Source organism: Ictalurus punctatus, chromosome 1, assembly GCF_001660625.3.
Source record: "Ictalurus punctatus breed USDA103 chromosome 1, Coco_2.0, whole genome shotgun sequence".
Classification (NCBI taxonomy): domain Eukaryota; kingdom Metazoa; phylum Chordata; class Actinopteri; order Siluriformes; family Ictaluridae; genus Ictalurus; species Ictalurus punctatus.
In genome coordinates, this window is record NC_030416.2 from 414,288 (window position 1) to 430,296 (window position 16,009).

Genomic DNA, 16,009 nt, shown 5'->3' on the forward strand with positions numbered 1-16,009 from the left:
CAGAAGAGCTGAGCATTCAGTATAATCAATGTTCAATTAAAAATCCGGCAACGGTAATACATACTATAGAGACTGTGTCTGTTCCCCGAGCTATACAAATATATAGAAAATCTCGGAAAGTCTATCTTCGTAACTTAATTAACATAAAATTAAATCATATTGAATGCACAGCCAGCACTTTTGATCTGAGGCTAGGACTATTAAACATTAGATCTCTTGCGTCTAAGGCTCTTATTGTTAACGACATCGTTACTGATCAGGAATGTAATTTAATTTGTTTAACAGAAACTTGGATTAAACCAAACGAGTACATAGCATTAAATGAAGCCAGTCCTCCTGGATACAGTTATGTACATCAGCCTCGTTCAACTGGTAGAGGAGGAGGTGTTGGACTCGTCCATAGTAAAAATCTAGTCGTCACACAAAAACCTAGTCATAAATTTAATTCTTTTGAAATTCTTTATACCAGTATAAGTTATGTAGCCACAAAAAATAAGTCAATTCCTCTAATTATTATTTACAGACCTCCAGGGCCATATACTGAATTTCTTAGTGAATTTGCAGACTTTGTCTCAAACCTGGTTGTGTCTCTAGATAAAGCATTAATCGTTGGAGACTTTAATATTCATTTTGATAACCTGGAAGACCCTCTAAGATTAGCGGTTGTGTCCATCTTAGATGCAGTAGGGATTAATCAGAACGTAATCGGGCCTACTCATAATGGTGGTCACACTCTTGACCTCATACTAACATACGGACTAAGTATAGAAAATATTATCATTTTTCCACAGTCTGAAGTTGTCTCAGACCATTATCTTATCTCGTTCATAATACGTATTGATCATAATATTTCCACCTCGTCTCGCTACCGCGTAAAACGTACCCACACATCAGCTACTGCACCGAGCTTCATAAATAACCTCACAGAAACATCAATTAGATTTGGATCACCGTCAGATCACATAGAACTCAATCAGGCGACTGAAAGCTTGGAGTCAACACTCCGCTACATGCTAGATAGAGTGGCTCCACCCAAAAGGAAAATAATTAGAGAAAAAAAATTAGCACCCTGGTATAACAATCAAACGCGAACCTTAAAACAGACAACTCGACAATTAGAACGTAAATGGCGTCAAACCAAACTGGTGATATTTCAAACAGCATGGAAGAAGAGCCTACTGAAATATAGGAAATCTCTTGGCGATGCTAGAAAAATCTATTTCTCCACCTTAATAGGAGACAACAAAAACAATTCTAGATTCCTTTTCAACACAGTAGCAAAATTAACTAGGAATAAAACCACTACAGAGAGAAACACTCAATCATTACATAGCAGTGAAGATTTCATGAAATTTTTCATTGATAAGGTTGAAAATATTAGACGTGAAATACAGGCCATTAAATTAAAACCAGACAGTACTGTAACAAACCCATTACATGACAATGTAGCAATATCAGATCAATGTTTAGAGTGTTTTGCTCCGCTTAGAGAGACCGAACTCGCTACATTAATCTCTTCAGCCAATTCATCAACTTGCATACTAGATCCTGTACTGACATGTTTTTTTAAACAGATTTGTCCAGGAGTAATTGAACCAGTTCTAAATATAATCAATTCTTCCCTAAGCACTGGCTATGTACCTAAATCACTTAAATTAGCAGTTATTAAACCCTTGATTAAAAAACCTGATCTTGACCCGTCTCAACTGTCCAGCTATAGACCCATATCAAATCTCCCCTTCATCTCTAAGATTTTAGAAAAGGTTGTAGCAAAGCAGTTATGCTCATACTTAGATAGGAATAACATTCATGAAATGTATCAGTCAGGATTTAGACCTCATCATAGCACAGAGACAGCATTAGTTAAAGTAGTAAATGACCTACTGACTTACGATCAGGGTTGTGTCTCGCTGCTTGTGTTACTCGACCTTAGTGCAGCTTTTGATACTATAGATCACACTATTCTACTTGATAGATTAGAAAATGTTGTTGGTATTAAGGGAACAGTCCTCTCCTGGCTCAGGTCTTATCTGACCGATCGTTATCAGTTTGTAGATGTAAATGGTGATTTCTCCATGCGTACTGAGGTTACTTTTGGAGTTCCACAGGGCTCTGTTTTAGGCCCACTGCTCTTTACTTTATATATGCTACCCCTAGGTCAAATTATTCGTAAACATGGAATTAGCTTCCACTGTTATGCTGATGATACACAGCTGCATGTTTCAGCGAAGCCAGAGGACAGACAGAAGCTTAGTAAAGTTGAGGATTGTGTAAAGGACATTAGACATTGGATGTTAATTAACTTCCTTCTACTTAATTCTGATAAAACAGAAATACTTTTATTAGGCCCACGTGTAGCTAGAAGTAATCTTTCTGATCACATGGTTACTCTGGATGGTCTTTCTGTTTCATCATGTACAGCAGTTAAAGACCTTGGAGTGATTATTGACTCCAGCCTATCATTTGATGCTCATGTAGTTAATATTACTAGGATAGTCTTCTTTCATCTCAGAATTATTTCTAAAATAAGAAACATATTGTCACTACATGATGCGGAAATACTAGTTCATGCATTCGTCACCTCTAGATTAGATTACTGTAATGCCTTACTGTCTGGATGTTCCAGTAGGAATATAAATAAGCTCCAGTTAGTCCAGAATGCAGCTGCTAGAGTCCTAACTAGAACCAGAAGATACGATCACATCACCCCGATCGTATCCACACTGCATGGGCTCCCAGTAAAATCTCGCATTAACCATAGAATACTTTTATTAACCTATAAAGCACTAAATGGTCTCGCGCCACAATATCTAAGCGACCTTTTGGTTTTATATGATCCGCCACGCCTACTTAGATCAAAAGATGCAGGCTATTTGACGCTACCTCGAATAGTGAAGGCTACAGCAGGGGGAAGAGCTTTCTCTTATAGAGCCCCATAGTTATGGAACAGTCTTCCTATTAGTTTTCGGGACTCAGACACAGTCTCGGTGTTTAAGTCTAGGCTTAAAACGTATTTGTTTACTCAAGCCTACCCTGACTAGATTCTGTTCTACTACTTCGCAGTCATAATTATCTTTTTTCGCCCTCTCTCCTTTTGCCGAGCCCCACACGAATTTATGGAGATACAAGAGATCCAGATCCTTTCTGCCTCTGGATGGAGCTCAAATCTTCTTTAATTCCAGACGGCTGGGACTCCTAACACCATACAGACTTCATATAAATCCATAATGAACTTTTTCACACTAACCGTTGTTAACCAGATGAGGATGGGTTCCCTTCTGAGTCGGGTTCCTCTCAAGGTTTCTTCCTCTTAAAACATCTTAGGGAGTTTTTCCTTGCCACCGTCGCCACTCAGTGGCTTGCTCAGTTGGGATAAATTCGCACCTTTAATATCTGTATACCATGTTGATATTTCTGTAAAGCTGCTTTGAGACAATGTCTATTGTAAAAAGCGCTATACAAATAAAATTGAATTGAATTGAATTGAAGAGCTACCTTCAGAGTCAGAAGCTTCTCAGAGGCTGACTCTAATGGCTCAAATGGGGCCCCTGACCACAGAAAGGTCCCAGAAAGGTATGTGCGGCCTGCAGATCGGCCTCAGCTGCCTGACACCACGCATGAACCTCGAAGTTAGAGGATGTTGCCCCACAGAGACTCCATCAACAGGTGCATGGCTGGCCGAAATGGTGGCCACATAAACCCTGATTGTTGAAGGAGCCAACCCTGCTGAGAAACATTCTTGTAAGAACTCCAGGATTGCAGCTATTGTGCAGTTCACTGGGTCTAGCTGACGTTCCTCACACCACAAGACAAAAAGCTGCCACTTGAGTGCAACAATTTCCTTGTGGATGGTGCTCTAGCATTTAACATGGTTTCTACAACCTCAGTTGTGAGACACGACTCTATGAGCTGGTGCCCCTCAGGGGCCAGACCCACAGGTTCCATAGTTCTGGCCGAGAGTGATAAATCAGCCCTCCGGCTTGAGACAGTAGATATGCCCTAAGGGCTCAAATGGGGCACCTGACAGACCTTCCAGGACCACATAAGGTCCCAGGAAAGTATGCACGGCCTGCAGAAGGGCCTCAGCTGCCTGACACCATGCATAAACCTTGAAGTTAGAGGATGTTGCCCCACAGAGGCTCCATCAACAGGAGCATGGCTGGCCACATAAACCCTGATTGTAGAAGGAGCCCAACCCTGCTGAGAAATGTTCTTGTAAGAACTCCAGGACTGTAGCAGTTTGCTGGGTCTACAGTGGATCCCTGCGAATGGGAATCTCCAAAGGAGTGCCATCTAACAGGGCTAGAACTTGTGGGAGCAGAGCGATGGGGGGGAAGTGTACAGATGTGACCTCGGCCACATGTGCACCATGGTGTCCAGCCCTAATTGTGCGGGAGGAGTGAGGGTGAACCACAGCGGGCCGTGTGTTGTCTCCTCGGAGGCAAACACATGCAGTCCTGCTTGGCCAAACCTTGCCATATGGACTCCACCACTTGTGGATGGAGCCACCAATTCCCCTGCCTCAACTGGATGTCTGCCCCCATATTCCCAGAATGTACATTGCAGTCACTGACAAACTTTCCTTCTGCCCAGAGAAGAATTAGTTGTACCTGCCTGAACAGGGGGCACAGATATTATCCTCCCTGGTGGTCAATATATGAGACCACCGGTGTGTTGTCTGTAAACACATGGTGACCTCTCAAATAAGGAAGAAGGAATTTCAGTGCTAGAAATATGGCCCACATTTCTAAGCAATTTATATGCCACTCCAGATGAGGGCCGCACCAGAGACCGTGAGATGGACAGCTGTCTAAGACCATGCTCCAGCCAATGAGGGAGGTGTCTGTCATTACCATCTTGTGCTAAGGAGACACTACAAGAGTGTGACTCAAGTCTAGAAACCGGGGACACTCAAATTCTCAGAGCACATAGGCATCGCCGCGTGAAACTGATTATTCTCAGAGGTTTCATTCTTGGATGAAACCCCCAACTTCTCAGCCACCACTGAACGGTCTCCTGTGCAATAGTGCCAATAGTCTCCCAAGATCCAGCTTTATCTTGCTCAGTTTTGATTGATCCTACGCATGTTGGGGTAGAAACCCCCTCATCATAGTAGAATCCTTATAACCCCTACAAAAGTTGTCCACTGCACTGGGGAAAGCATTCTTTTCTGAGGTTCAACCTGAGCCGCAAGGTCTTCATGTGGGTGAGAACAACATCTCGATGTTGAGCTGCCAGTTCCCTGGGTCGTGCTTGAATTAACCAGTCGTCCAGATAGTTTAGTACACAGATGCCCTGAGTCACAATGGAGCCAGAATGACATCCATGCACTCTGTGGAGGTGCAAGGGGATAAAGTTAGCAATATTTCTATGTGGAAATATGCACGTTTTAGATCTATTGTCACAAACCAGTCCTCAAACTGAGTCTGTGGAACGATAGGTTTGGGCGTCAGCATCTTGAACCTGTACGTCCGAAGAGTACAGTTCAGATGATGCGGATCTAAAATTGGCCGCATACTCTTATTTTTTGCGGACCAGGAAATAACGGCTGTAAAAACCTCCATCCCTCAGGGAACAGGGTATATGTTCTATGGCCCCTTGGTCCAAGAGGGATCTTACTTCCTGCGCTAATTTCGGGCTCTGGTCTGTGCTGACTACTGTGGTGAGCACACCTCTGAATCGGGGGGGGGGGGGGGGGGGGGGGGGTCGAGCTATAAATCCTTTTCTACGGTAGCCAGAAGCCATGGAGACACATTTGGCAGTAGTTTCCATGCTGCCAGATGGCCTTTAGTGATGATAACTGTTCCACATTCTATTGGAGGGAAACATTTTCGTTGCCCTGTGATAGCTCACTGACCAGAGAACACTGAAAACTTGGGACCACCTTGGCTAGGGGATGCCCTACAGTAGCACTGGAGGCTAACTGCCCTAACAACCTCATGTCCCCTGATACGTCCCTCCATGGCCCCTCAGGACCACTCTTCTTTGCCTGCTTGGCCTTTATGACCACTCTCAGATCAGGCCTAGTAGCAGGCCGCAATTGTGGCCACCCAGTTCCCCTGGCTGTCCGCGGGGGTTGGCGGGCTTCCATACTCGCCTTCTGGGTCTCCCTCGCACTAGTGCTGGCCTGGGCTCCACTCGTGGATGCCCGGGTAAATTCAAGACAACAGGGAAGAAACTGGTAGAATGCCGCCATATGTCGAGCTCACTCAGAAGGTCTGCTTGGTAGGCCTGCAACACTGTCATTGTCTGCAGTGACCCACAAGCAAGACTACTACTGCATAGGCCTTGCCCACCAATGCTACGGTTGACTTACATGGTGGCTTGGATGGCGAAGCCGGCCCCCCTAATTACCTGCCGTCGATGGAAAGAGGTAGCTCGCAAAGGCCTCCTCCACCTTCAGCATAGCTAATTGCCATTCATTCTCCACAAAGGCCGAATAATCCAACAACGTGGGGTTATAATACGGCTTATGCATGGTTTAACCCCAGAAATGTGATATTTTGTCACAGGTGCCATATTTATATCATGCGACGCGCTTAATTGCCACGTCACCTGATCATGGCAGGCCTATATATTGGCATGATTTTACACAAGCTTAGTCCCATAGTGTTATGCCAAACGCAGTTCCCTTTGAAAGGGAACTATTCTGTAATTGTGTTAATCACAGTAATTTAACATCGGTTACCCGCGTGGAAATGAAACCACTGTCATCTCTGCTTCAATGTCTGTGAATAACAAGGCGCTGCTTTTATCTGATTTTCTTACAGATAAAAAGCTGGACTTGTTGTTTTTAACAGAAACCTGGCATAAAGAAAATGATGGACTCCTGTTTAACCAGATCACTCCAGTGGGCTTTGGAGTATTAGACCTCCCGAGGTTATCTGGCAGAGGCATTATTGTGATTTACAACCTGAAGTTCAACACAAGCTCTGTGTCCGTTCCCCAGTTTTCATCATTTGAATGCCTGGTCTTGAGTATTTCCGCTCCTATATCTATTATCATTTGTACAGTCTATAAACCACCTAAGGCTAAGACACATGCAGCTTTTATGTCAGAGTTTGCTGACTTCCTGTCAATGTTGAGAATGAAGTTTGACAGAATTCTAATTGTGGGAGATTTTAACATTCATGTGGACCGGAGTGACTCTGTGGAGGTTAAGGAATTTCTGTTGCTAATTGATTGTTTTAGCTTCACACAGTTTGTAACTGACCTGACTCATAACAAGGGCCATAGGCTGGATCTCATGACTGCAAATGACTCGTTTGTTTCGCAGTTTTCATCTGTTGACATTGGACTGTCTGATCATTCAGCTGCGTTTATAAACCTGGAACTGTATCATCCACGTGAGCCTTAACGAACATTAACCTTCCGGAAGTGGAAGTCTATCGATCAGACAGTTTTCACCAATTCGGTTGTTTCCACCTTAAGCGATCGGCATCCCTCATCGCTGGAGGAGAAAGTTCTGCAGTTAAATTCTGCTCTTGCTACTAACCTAGACTCTTTTGCTCCCCTAAGGTCACGTAAGGTCACATTCGCCCGCTCTGCTCCCTGGTATAATGACAATCTGTGCTCTAGAAAGGCTGCTTGTTGGAAAATGGCGCATAATTGGCGCCTTACCGACTTGAATGTCTACTATCAAGCATGGAAGGATCTTTTGGGTGATTACCGAGCATTAATGGAGACTGAAAGGTCATCTTATTTCTCTCAGGCTATTGGAAACAATCAAAATAATCCCAGACACTTGTTCTAAACCATAAACAGATTGCTCAAAGTTAATGCTGTTACCACTTTGCCTGTTTCTCAGCACCTATGTGATTTTTTTTCAGTATTTTTAATTCTAAGATTGATAATGTTTGCAAATAAATTTTTGTTACACCTGACTCTGCCTCTACACTCCTTCATACATCTGGGTTCACTGGTGTTTCTTTCACTCATTTCTCACTGCTTGATTCCGAGGCTCTCACAAGGGAGGAATCCAGCATGAAATCAATTACTTGCTTGCTTGATCCAGTTCCCACGAACCTATTTCAATCTTGCTTCGATGTTTGGTGCCCTGCTATCCTCAGCATTATAAATGAATCACTGGAGACTGGGGTTGTTCCAGCAGTACTAAAGACTGCTGCTGTTATACTTGTACCAAAGAAGGAAAATGTTGCCGTGGATAATTTGAACAATTTTCATCCCATCTCAAATCTTCCAAAAATACTTGAGCGTGTTGTTGCCTCTCAACTATGTAATCATCTTACAATTAATAACCCCTTTGAACCCCTTCAGTCAGATTGAAAACTGAAACGGCGTTGGTCAAAGTTACCAATGACTTATTGACGGCCTCTGATTCTCACGCTACTTCCATTATTATTAGTCTTGATCTTAGAGCTGCTTTCGATACTCTGGATCATGGTCTTTTACTTACCTGCCTTGAACGTGTTTTTGGTGTGCCTGGGACAGTTTTAAACTGGTTTAAGTCCTATTTTACTGACTGTTCCCAGTTTATTTCTATGCGTGGTTGCAGGTCTGACACTAGCTCTGTGCTCACTGGTGTTCCTCAGGAATCAGTTTTAGGCCCTCTACTCTTCAATATTTATTAATCTCCACTTGGGCATCTGCTGTGATCGCTTGGCCTCCATTATCACTTTTATGCTGATGATACCCAAATCTACATTCACTCAAAATCTGGTAAAAACATTGATGTTTGTTTCTTTCTGACTGTATTTATGAGATAAAAACATGGATGAATAATAACTTTCTGTGCCTGAACAGCCTGAAAACTGAAGTTATGCTTATAGGTTCCCGTCATCAAATCAAATACAGACAATACAATAAACATTATATTTCAGTCTGTGTAACACTGATGTGACATAGCCTCTCTTTAACCCTCTGAGGTCGGAGTGAAAGCTGCCTGATGGTGCTGGTTCCGTCGTGGTGTAATATCTGTCTAAATTTTATGAACTTTACACACAAAGATCACAAAATATTCTACAGTCTGATTTTCAGTACAAACCCAGCTACAGTAATGTACAAACAGGACGTAGGTCAGATTCATATGCAGGTTATAAATTTGGTATAGAAACACAGAGATTGTAAACTGTTGTCATGGCTGTGTGCAGAAATCCTGTAAAAACACACCTTTTCCATCAGGGACAAACTGATTCTGTTACATAAACTGATTCACTGAGGTGCTGGGCATGGAAACATCTGAAAATATTGTAGTGACTGCAGTCAGATGTAGAAATAAATGGATAAAAGTGTGGTGATGTCCTCACTTCTTCACTACATGAAGAGGTAAAGGTGGGACCAATCGCTCGTCCTCACTGAATATGAATGAGGTGTGAGCTTTTACCTGTTTACTATTCATACCTGAGCTCAGGTTACAGCCCCGCCGAACTCCATCCAACTTTCACAACTAAGCAATCATATAAGAGAAAAACAAACAATTCCACCATTATACACCCAGTACAAGCAAATATTACATACATCACCTACATCTACCAATAAAAGCAATAACATCTCACTTACTGCAGAAGAAGAAGAAGAAGAAGAAGAAGAAGAAGAAGTTCATTCTCCAGGAGACTTCGCTGCTCCATCTTCCAAAATAAAGTGAAACCTGGAACACGGTGAATTATGTAAGAAATCTGTACGAAATCCTTCTGATGGGACGTTTAACATGGAAACTCTTTTTGAAGTTCTTGAAGGCGTGGCCAGGTCACATGACTGCTACAAACAAATCCAGTCTGGTCTGGAGGACAAAAGCAGGATACAGAGTTTAGGAAGTTCATTATCATATGATTTACATCACCATTTACATGCAGGTGTTTAGCAGATCCTTTTATCCTGAGCAACTTAGAACCAGTGGAAGCAGCTGAAGTAATCTGTAGTGATGAATAACCTGGAACATGGAGCATGAGGGCTGGAGTGCGACAGTTAGTAACAAAAAGGACAAAAATTCAGACCTGAGTAAGGGTCTAATTAAGAGCGTGGACAATAAATAGAAGTTTTTTTTTTTTTTTTTAAACAGTCAGTAAAGAGAACAAAAAACAATGAAGTGTTGATATGATCAGAGAACTTACTGGAAGAATGGATCCACAGAATTGTTTGGAGAGTAAATTGCGAAACCAGGTTGTGTGTACGTGTATGTGTGTGTGTGTGTGTGTGTGTGTGTGTGTGTGTGTGTGTGTGTGGGTATGTGTATGTGCATGTGCATGTGTGTGTATGTGTACATGTGTATGTGTATGTGTGTGCGTGTGTGTGCATGTATGTGAGATGAAATGGCCGTTATGTGTGATTATGAACGTATTCCAGAAGAGTGCATTCTTACAATCCAGTATCTTATAAAACAATGAGAGAAAACTCGTGTTGAATTTAGTTGATTGTAAATGTCAGTGTCAGTACTGCGGTGATGCCTGTAAGGTTAAAAATGTCACTTTAAGTTTATTTAATTGAATTGTCTTAGAGCAGTATCTCTTTGTCTGAACAACCGGTGACGTATCAGAAGAACCCTAACCTACAGGAGAACTATTACAAGGTGGATATGTTCTTCTTTCCACCAGACCTTCCTCTGCCCCTGTGTCCTGTGCAACTGTAATAGAAAATCTGTCACTGGGAAACTTCAACCAAAACTTTTTGCTTGGGAAAGTCACTGGAAGTCCAACTGACCAAAGAGTAAATCTCAGAGTGAACATTAAGTCTACTTCCTTAGCTCTGTCCCACTGCCGTGTGCTGTCTGTAAAAGATCTGACTGGAAAAAGTCTCATTTCATATATAAAAAGTCTACACACCCCTGTAAAAATGAGTTTTTTGTAATTTCTCCATCTTTAATGTCATAAAACACCCAACAAACCTCCAGTGTAAAACAAAGAGAAAGGTTTTAGGGAATTCAGCACTCAGTGTTTTTGGATAAGAGTTCACAAACTTGGCACGTCCTCATTTGGCAATTTTATTCCACTTTTCCATGCAATTCTTGCAGATCTATCAAATAGTGATGGGATCTCGTGTGCCCAGCCCTCTTCAAGTCATTCTACAAGGTTTAGAGAGGGTTTTGATCATCGATAAATGTGGCCCATGATCAGATCGGTCACTACAGACTGACAAAAATGTACCAGGTAACTGATTGTTACACAGCAAGTCCCATCATGCTCCATCATTGGGGGGTTATCTCAAGTTCTGTCCATTTTTGATATTCTGAAGCTCAAATTGCTCACCTCAAACATTTGTGGAGATCCTACACCAACTGAAAATTAACATAACTGGGCATCAGCCCATCATCCTCAAAGCCCGGGTGCCCTCGAGCATTTTCACCAAACATTAAATCTTCTGTAAAGTTTGGTCTCCTGTCTGCCTGTGTGTTTTTGAGAAGATAAAAACTCTCCTTGGCTCCAGTACTCAGCTCTTAAAACTGTTCAAAACGAAAGAAACAAAGGGAATGGCTAGACTGGTTTGAGCTGTCAGGAAGACTACAGTAACTCAAATAATGACTCTTAACAACCATGCTGATCAAAAATTAATCTCAGAAAGCACAACATGTCTAATCTTGAGGTGCAGTGACAGTATTGCTTTACATGAACTCTATTACACATCACAGTTGTTCAATTCATTATTATAGTCTATGCCACTGCAGTAGCATATCCCTCCTGTGTGAAAGTGATTCACTCCCAGACCTGGATGTTAAATGCTGTGATTGATTCCACTTTAAATGAAAAGACATTGCCATCTGCAGAGGAGACACAACGCCTGTCTATTTACAGAGTAAAGTAGGAATTCAAAAAGTCACAACATAACTCAGTCTCTTGTTATCTCACTACACCTCACTCCTGGCAGGTCTGCTTCTGAGTGCACTTTAACCTCTGCTGCAGATCCAGAATGCAGCTGCACAACTTAGTTTCAACCTTTCTAACTTCTCCCACACCACCCCATTACTACGCTCCCACCACCGGCTTCTTTTAGCTGCTGCATCAGATTTAAAAACACTGATGCTTACCTACAAAGCCAAAAATGGACCAGCACCCACTTACCTCAAATGACAGCCCGCACTGCACCTCGCACCCTCCGATCATCTAGCAGCGCTCGACTGGTGCCACCATCTCTCAGGGTACAAAGAAGACCTGAATCAAGACTCTTCTCTGTTCTGGTGCCATTGTGGAGGAATGAACTCCCCCTAGATGTCCGAACAGCTGAGTCACTGGCTGTCCTCAAACAATGTGTAAAGACCTACCTCTTCCTGAAGTATTTAAATTAGCACTGTGTTATTAAAAATAAAATCCTAGTCTTGTGTTTATCATACTGTACTAATTACCCCAAAAGAGTTTGTAGAATGATGGTACTTTTAGTCCCAGTATCAGGAAGTACACCAGATATCAAAAGTCAACAAAAGTCTATTGCAACACACAAAAATAAAGTGAAAAACAATCAGAAGCATTTTTTTTCTAAAATATTGGGGAAGAACTTACAATAACCTGGTTGCATAAGTGTGCACACGCCTAAACTACTAGTTTTATAGAAGCAGCTTTTGATTTAATTACACCACTCAGTTTTTTGGGTAAGAGTCTATCAATGTGGAACATTTTGACTTGCCAATACTCTTTCTAGATCCGCGAAATTGTAATGGCATCTCCTGTGCACAGCCCACTTCATGGTTTGGGGTGATTTAGTTCAGTTTGGATGTTTTTTGTGAGAAAGGCCTTCCATCTAGTCCCCCTACCCCATCGCCCAAACTGGACACATACTGATTACTCTCTGCATGTAACAAAAATCTCATGTTCTTCACCTATGTTCCTGCAGCTCCGTTAATGTGGCTGGAGGTCTTCTGGCCTCCTCCCTGGTACGTTTGTGTCTCCTCCTTTTTATAAATGTTGGAGGGACGTCCTGCTCTTGGTGATGTCACTGTGCTGCTCCATTTTCTCCACTTGTCGATGTTCACCTTGTTCAATGGTACATCTAATGTTTGGAAATTCTTTTAGACCCCTCTCCTGACCGATATCTTTCAGCCAGTGAGATACCATGCATGCATTGTGAGCTCTTTGGAGCCCTCGGCTTCAGCAGTCAGATAAAACCAAGCTGTGAAGAAAATTCTACAAAAGTGGATCTTTATTTGGGGTAAATCAGAGTAATTCCAATGATGACAGCTGCATGATAAATATTTTTGAACAGGAGATTGGTTCGTTCTGAACACTTTCGGGTTTCACTGTGGATTAGCACCATGTCTGGGGATCAAAGATTTCCAAGCAGGCTGTGCTGTTCACCGAAAACAGTTAAAAGGAACAGTGCAATACTGCAGGGAGATTTTTGATCAATTTAAACCAATAAAATATAAAATTTCACAAAGAGGGAGAAATAGTGGATACTTTTCTACATTTAACATAGAAAAACGCTTCACTGCCAGATTTTAACAGTTTAAAGGAGGCTGAGATTCCCCAGCTAGCCTTACATATGAATTTAGATTTATTCATTAATTTACATAATAGCTTTTAATCACAACTAATAATTTTTACAAAAACAGATTCAGTTATGAAGCAATGCAGGAATTTAAGAATAATCTAGACTGGGAAAATACAAGCAATGTAACTGGAGTTATTATACAAAGAACCGGTTCTGAACTAACTCCTAATGTGTTCCTTAAAGTCACCAGAGTTTACTCTAAAGCTCAGCTTACCTGTATGGTTAATGCAAAAAGCATATATTTAAAAATAAATAAAATACATCCACTTAACTATATTCCAACAGTTCATATGATCACAGCAGTATGATGTATAAATAAGGAGAAACATCAGCATGTTGGAGTTTTACAGAAACTTCATATTATAGTGACTCGAGTCAGCAAGAAAGACAATACAACTTCACACATTTGATCACTTTATTGTAGGACACTCTCACACACACATATTTCAGCACTTTATCAGAATAATAGGAACATGTAGTATTGTAGGGATTTACTGCACAATGATAAGTCAGTACACAATTTACTAGAATTACTGTAAGACTCCAGAAGGTTCCTGTGAAGTCTACCTGAGTGTTCCTCCATCAGCATGTACCCGTCCTGATTTACCTTTCCTGCTACTGAAAGACATTAACATGTCATTAATATGTGAACAGGAGGAGGAGACCACGTTTCACTTTACTTTCACTTTTCACCACAGCACAAACTGCAACTTCTCTACAGTTTAGAGATTATATAAAATGTTCATGTTCTCCACATGTGAGATTGTCTGAAAGCTGAGACTCTACAGATTCTCTGTGTTTTAGTCGTGTGTGTGTGCGCAAGATCAAATCCCTTCATGCTGTAAAGAGAGAAAGAGGACACGAGTGAACCTGACCACACTGAAACTCGCAGGCGATGCTCACGTCCCCGAAGAGTTAACACACCTTTCAACTGTGTGTGTTCACCTGCACAACTCTGACATCCTCAATAGCGTCTGCACACTGAACACGTCAGAGTTGTGTCAGACGTCAGAGTTACGTCTGTTTCTAAATTAATTAATTAATTAGCAATAAAAAGTTACAGCAACAGTCCATCATTTATAACAAACAAAAGGACTTAACACAAAACACGATTTTTCTTCATCCCATAAACATATGTAAAGGTTAATTTATATTTGTTGTATGGAGCGATGAAAATCTAGTGTTGTGTAATCTAGTATGAGTGAAAATCAGACTTTACACACGACCGCTACAGCCGACCCGCGGTGTTGCTCATCCAGGCCAGGCGGTGGCGGTACTGCACTCGTCGACCACCACTGACATGCTAGTACGAGCGATTCACGTGCGCTTAGCCTAACCTGTAGCCGGTTAGCGGGCTAATTCTAACCAGCTAGCACGTGAGCTCAAAGCACCAGAACAGAATACTATATTTTATTTATTTATTTTCTTTAAACTCTCATCACTCTTTAATAGCGACAGACAAACGAGGGTAATCTCAACTGATCATTTCATATGAAAATAGTGAATATTTCCGCGCAAATCATCAGACAGATGGTCCTCCAGTCACTCCCAGCCGGTTATACACACGCAGCTTTCAGACTGAATTTCGTAATCGTCGCGCTAACATTCACTTCTCGTTCTAATCAATATATGTTTTATTTTAAATGCGTGTTTAAATGCATTATTAAACAGGATTCTAACTCCGAACACAACGCGCTTTAATACATTAGCTACTCGGACTAGCATTTCTAAAGGGTTTACCGGGTGGCCTGTCATGCTACTGTATTTTATATAGAAAATATTCATTTTTTTCACGACGCAAAGCGAGGTTAAAAGTGGAAAATCCTATTTTAAATGTCGGGAAGAAGAAAACGCTAAAGAACTCCGGACAGAAACTTACCGAAAGGTAGTCGGTACAGCGGGATCTATGTCTGCTAGAGTTTTAGCGTCTTCCGGTGCTGTCTTCTTCTTGGCCGTCACTCCTAGGCGCAGTACCGCCACCTACCGTATTTTGTGCGCTATATCCTACAATAATGATCCTCTGCCAAGACACACAGAACCATGTTAGGAATCCAGCATTAGATGGCGCTGTGTGTTCAGCTCCTCCATCCTTCACCAAATCCCCATATTCCCCCGATCCAAGCATTGTTACTGAACTGTTATACAGTCCTGGTTTATTTAAGGCAGTTTTCTTTCCTCTGTTCTCTCTTCTATCCTTCAGTCACAATATTAAAAACAACAACTGGACACTCTGCCCTCATTTACCATCCATCAGGGGTTAGGTGTGGTCTGGGCCTGCGTGTTCATCTCCGTCAGGATCCACAGTGGAACAGAGCGTCATTACTTTATTCTCATTTAAATCCTTGCGTTTAGCCCTGTACTGTACTGTACTGATGGATATATTAAACTCATATCCCAGTAAATATTCCAAGTCTTCTTTAACTTTATATTTAAATATGTTATTAATTCCTTTCTCTCCTCCCCGTTCCTCTTACAATTATATATTACATGTTCTACTGTTTCTTTCTCACCACAGGACTCACACAGATCACTATCACTCCAGTTAAGAACAGTCATGCATTCAGTCCTGAGTGAA

The 16,009-nt window shown here is 41.7% G+C and overlaps 1 long non-coding RNA gene across 1 annotated transcript; it reads right to left on the reverse strand.

Annotated features, from left to right (window-relative positions):
• Positions 1-13,836: 13,836 nt before the first annotated feature.
• LOC108261402 (uncharacterized) lies at positions 13,837-15,392 on the reverse strand. The gene is made up of 2 exons (XR_001811480.2): positions 15,314-15,392; positions 13,837-14,052 (listed from the first exon to the last, which is right to left on the reverse strand). It is a non-coding gene; the product is annotated as an uncharacterized LOC108261402 (long non-coding RNA).
• Between the last annotated feature and the right edge of the window lie 617 nt (positions 15,393-16,009).